Genomic DNA, 5,718 nt, shown 5'->3' with positions numbered 1-5,718 from the left:
TGGTAAGCCTCCTGCAGGCGAGAATCTAGCCGGAACTGGCCCGAGTGTATTTTTTCTCTCTCTCTCTCTCTCTCTCTCTCTCTCTCTCTCTCATTCGCGCGCGCACACTAACATACACACACACAAGCACCAAGCACACACACACAGGCAAAGCTTTCTCTCTCTCATTCGCAAAGCAATATCCGCGAAATTGCTAGACAGCCCGCTCCCGTCCCAAATTAAACCCGTTACCGACCACTCCCGCGATTTATTCGGAAATTTATTGCATTTATTGAAGTTCCAGGTGTGGTTGCTAGAGACATGTGACTTCCCAGTGCCCCCAGAGCTGTATGACCTCCAAGAGCCACCAGAGCTGTGTACTGTAAACATTGTGCTCACCATTTTCATTAAATGAGTTTAAAATAATTTAAACAAATGAATAATGACTATAAAAACTATATAGTTGTAAGACTGTTGCACCTTTCTTGTGTTGTTTACTTAACTAGAGCAACTGAGAGCACCCTACTGTTGCATTGTATTGCTCCTGTTATGCTAAGATTGTTTGTATAGTTCCTATTAATGTGTGTACTCTGTTATATGCAATGTTTTTATGTTTATAACCAGCTACGAAGATAATGGTGGTCGCACATAACAGAAATTCTAAAGACTACAAAAAATGTATTATGCAAATGTTTATTTATATTAATAGAGTTAACACACACAAAAAGGAAACATATCAGACAGAATTTTTTTCTTGATAATTGAAGCTGATTGTAGAATTTAGGATGCGGAGACAGTGACAAAAGGGTGTAGTGGAAGTTTTTAAGTTAATATTTTTAAGCAAAAAAGTCCCTAAATATACACCCAACCATTATTGTTAGAACTAACTTGATGCTATTATTTAAAACTTAATGGCTAAAGTTTTTGCTCTTTTAAAAACTACTATAGATTAATCTTGGAGAGGCAAAATGTACCTGGTATTCCAGAATCACACTATACGTGAACATTCTGTCCTGTTTATGGCCTTGTAAGACCTTAAAAAATGTGTTTGTGTTTCAGTTGAACCACACCAGAGTTCAAGACTCCTCTTTTCAGCAGTCTCAGTTCACTTGATTGGTGTGCATCAAGGTTTCACATATTTAAATTCACTGCAAAAACAGAGCAATCACACAAAAGTTCATTTTAATCAGTTCAAACATACCAAATGTTAAACAACCCACGACTACAGATCCACTGACAAGCTTTTACAGCCCGAAAAGGTTTAGTACATTTTATTGTGACAATGTATTTGGAGGTCCTGGCATCAAAATGTTTAAAAATATTTCATTAATACACACTGTTACAATTCCACACAATTCATTAATGTTGTCCCAACACAGGCAGCATGGTTGCTCAGTGGTTAGCACTGTTGCCTTACAGCAAGAAGGTTTCTGGTTCGAATCCCAGCTGAGCCAGTTGGCATTTCTGTGTGGAGTTTGCATGTTCTCCGTGTTGGCGTGGGTTTCCTCCGGGTGCTCCGGTTTCCCCCACAGTCCTAAGACATCCACTAAATTGGCCATGTTCATCTATCTATTGGATAAACGCATTTATATTAATATGCGTTATTATACATATTATACAATGTATTTACTTGCATTACTAGCAATAAAATATTTTTATATAAAAACTATATTTTCTATAAAAAACTATTTAAATTCTCAACATTAAACTCAAAATTTAACAATTATTCTGTTAGTTTAATTGGTGGCCAACAGTGTGTGGCTTATTTGTAACACTCTGTTACAACTAACCCCAATGTGTCGTGTTTTCCACAAAACTAGCAGGCAGGCAGAGTGTTTCTTACATCTTTCAAAATGGTTCCATCTTTTAGCCTAGAAGATAGTAATCGCAACAAAGTAAGATTTTACGTTCTTACTTTCACCGTTTTTTTTTATTTTTTATAAAAAAATATTGACTGTTTCTCAACAAATTTTTCTGAACTTTTTCCATAACTGGCAGGAAGACGTCTGACGACACCTCGGTGAAAACCTTGGAAGCATGCCATGGTTAACCCTGAGTAAATACCATAAAATTTTGTGTTACATTTTACCCAGCCCTCCCATAGTTGGCAGTTCATTCCGCTGTAACAATTCCTGATAAATAAGGAACTTGTCCCAATCACCAGCGATCCTATTCTTGTGGATTGCTGGTAAAATCACAGCTTGCTAAAGAGCTACAAATCTGCTGTTAGATGGACTATAGATCCAGTCATGCACCACACACACACATCTGTTTCGGATCACAACTGATAACACTCACACAGTTGGGAGCCACTCAAAGACTGATAACAAGGAATGTAGCTTGTAGCGGTAGTTCTACTAGGAATACCTAATGCCACATTACTCATCACAATCAGTTCCAACCAATAGCCACAAGACACAAGGAATACCTAATGCCATGTCACTGATCATAATCAGTTCCAACCAATAGCCAAGAGACACAAGGAATATAAGCTGTCTATTCATTTCATTCATTTGATTGCAGGCACCGACGCAGACGTTCACCCACCGTCCTTCCCACCACCACCACCAGGTTGGCCCTGTCCAGGTGGGAAGGCTCCGCGCCTGCCTTCGTCCTCAGCAGACGTAATTGGATCTAAAAGCTCCCAAACCAAGCTACGGTTGGGGTCTTCGCCAAAGAATCTATCCTATGCTCCAGATCCTATGCTTTGTCACATAATACTCATCAATATAAGTAATTTAGTATCATAATAATCTCCCTGGTCTTTCTGGTACACCTATTTAAACCGCACACAAGTGTATCAGTGCTGAGTCTTGTTTGATGCGTTTTCCTTGTCTTGCCATGTTTCTTTATGTTGCTCGCTGTCTGTTTTTTGACCACCCACCATTTTTATGACCACAAGTCTGGATTGCCTATTTAAATCTGCTTGCCCCTGACCATTCTCTGCATAATAAACTTACATTTGGATCCACACCTCCCTTGTCAGCGTCCCCTTTACATTACAGGGTTAAGCCGCATAAAAATTAATGAATGAATGTGTTATTATTTACTTAATTATTTTGACAAATTTAATAAGATTGAACCTAAAACACTTTGTAACAAATATGGCAGCTTACCATTCATCCGCCCATCAGAGGGAGCTCTCTCCCGAATATTGACTGGGTACATCCTCGGTGGTACTTCCTGGTAGCCACCAAATATAAGCACACAGCTTATGTCTGTTCTTTAAGAAGTATTGCCAGTTTCACTGCCTACTAAGCGTTTTCCTACTACTGTTTCTGCCATTGTGTTATGACCTTTTTGCCTGCCCTTTTGACTACTGTTTTTTTGGATTTTGGACTCTGCCTTGTTTGCTTTTTCGGACTGCCTCTTTGTTTGCTTGTCGTTGCCTGGTTTATGATCTACATTCTGCCTTTGTTTGATGATAGCTGTTTGTTTAAATAAACCTCCAGCTTTTGGATTCATTCCGCCTCCATGTCTTCACCTACGGCTCCCTCACACACTTGATGTCCCCAAAGAAATCCCAAAAATTGTGTTGTTTTAGCTTATATTAAATACATAATTTGAACAAGCAGCAAAAATCTATAATTTTTTTCAGTGCAAATGTTAATCTTTAAATATTTGCACTTTCAGGAAACCCTCATAGTCATTCAAATAATAGCAGTGAACATCAACATTTAATATAATTTAACTAGTTAAGTTGCTGAGAAAAACCCACTCTTGCATTGCATCGCTCCCTTACACTTGCTTTACAAACCTGTTGTTCTACCTCCTGTTGTTGTTGTTGTTGTCGTTGCTACACTCCAAATCCCATCATAGCCCATCTGCTCTATTACCCTCCATTTGGATGTCCATCTTGGTCCTCCATTTAGAATCTCCATTTTCTCGCAAAATGGGTTTGTTGTCTTGTGCCGTAGCCGGTCTGAGTAATTATACTTAGCAGCGCATGGCTCGCTGGTTGCACTTCACATGCAATCGGGGACCTCTAAGCCTTGCAGACCATGTGATGGAAAACTTCTGCAAGGGCACAAACAGGAAGCAAATATTACTGTGCGCCTGAGCCGCTGCCAACATGAGCAAGAACTTAATTTGGGCTGTAAAATCTACTTGTCGGTATAAGCTCCTTTCTCGCTTCTCGGCTCAGGCTTGCTTTGTATGCTTTTTTTTTTTTTAAAAGGCAGGCAGGCAGGCGAGCAAAAAAAAAAAAAAAAGGAATCTTTGAAATAACAAATTACTTTGAAAAGCTCAAATAGCAGTTCAATTAGAAGTGGAGTGCCAGGTAGTCCTGCTGTGTAATTGGGCACCATCTCTTTACGTGAGTCAGCAATTTATGGCAGTCTCACAACTAACGATTTACTGCTATCCCTCACAGCGGGCGCAGACACGAGCCGAACGAGAGCGAGGTAGTCTGTGACCGGCGGATAAGCACTACCTTAAATTCGGCCATTGCTACATTGGAAGTGAGAAGCCCAAATTCAATCTTATTTCGCCCGCGCATTGGTGTTTAATGATGTGGTGTAAAAATAAATGAATCAATACTCCTGCCCGCATGTCTCTGTTCCCACCAGAGTAAACAGTTAGGGAATAATTGAATGAGTGCCTCTCAGACTGAGACAAATGACTCTCATCTGTGACTGATTGTACTTACCAGCCCCTGCTCCTTCTCTTCTTTCGTTTGCTGCCCCGTTCCCTGTCCTCTGACTAATGTTAAAATTCAAATCAGCATTATTGGCAGCCGAACAAATAATTCGGTGCCAAATGTTTTGGATTCGCTCTCTTCCGAGACGAGCTGCAGAAATGAAGCATTGCTTGAAGAGAACATAATTATTGCTACTCATTTTTATTAATTTGGCCCTTGAGAAAGTTTTTGAAGATATTTCATGTCTAGCTAAAACCGTGTTGACTTCTCCCACAGGGTTTTGGTTAATTAGCATTAATCCATGTGTAGCCAGGGTCAATCCCGGTGCTTTAAGAAAGGCTGCAAAAAATGGACAGAATAAAGAAGCTCCTGTTATTTTTTTTGCTATCCCTGCGGATTTAAGCTCTGGCAAACGGAAAACCTCCTGCTGTATACATAGTTTGGGGGCACCAACCGAAAACAAATTGCCAGTGGAGAAGGAAAAATAGACTTAATACAAAATGTGTCTTCTTAAATAATACTGCTTCTGCAGTAGATGCATCTTCAGCCGGCAGAATAAAATATATGAATGCTGATTGACAACAGCAATGTTTGTAGCCTGCAAGATTCAAACTCATTCATTAATTTTCCTCGGCTTAGTCACTTATTTATCAGGGGTCACCACAGCAGAATGAACCACCAACTATTCCAACATATGTTTTGCGCTGCAGATGCCCTTTCAGCCACAACCCAGTACTGGAAAACACGCATAAACTATCACTTTCACACACATTCATGCACTACCAATTTAGTTATTCTAATTTACCTATAGCACGTGTTGTTAGGAATCCCACACGAACATTGAGAGAACAAGCTAATTCTTTATAGGAATGCCAACTGGTCCAGCAAGGACTCGAACTAGTGACCTTTTTGTGCTAACCACTGAGCCACTGTGCCGTCCCAAGTTTGAAACTATTTTTAGTAAAAAATAAAAAAAGAGACAATGAGATTATTTTCTTATGGGGTCAGTAAGGTTTTGTTTTTAAAGAAAATATGATCATTTCATTCAACAAATAGACTTTTGGCATAATGTTTTATTGTCATATTAAAAAAATAAACTA

General features: G+C 39.4%; 1 long non-coding RNA gene across 1 annotated transcript; it reads right to left on the bottom strand.

Annotated features, from left to right (window-relative positions):
* Window positions 1-1,144: 1,144 nt before the first annotated feature.
* Window positions 1,145-4,060, bottom strand: LOC147846077 (uncharacterized). The gene is made up of 2 exons (XR_015481327.1): window positions 3,737-4,060; window positions 1,145-1,548 (listed from the first exon to the last, which is right to left on the bottom strand). It is a non-coding gene; the product is annotated as an uncharacterized LOC147846077 (long non-coding RNA).
* Window positions 4,061-5,718: the final 1,658 nt, after the last annotated feature.

Source organism: Danio rerio, chromosome 3 (genome assembly GCF_052040795.2).
Source record: "Danio rerio strain M-AB ecotype USA chromosome 3, GRCz13ab, whole genome shotgun sequence".
NCBI classification, from domain to species: Eukaryota; Metazoa; Chordata; class Actinopteri; order Cypriniformes; family Danionidae; genus Danio; species Danio rerio.
The sequence above is the reverse complement of the archived record's forward strand: the minus strand, read 5'-3'. Positions and strand labels throughout refer to the sequence as shown.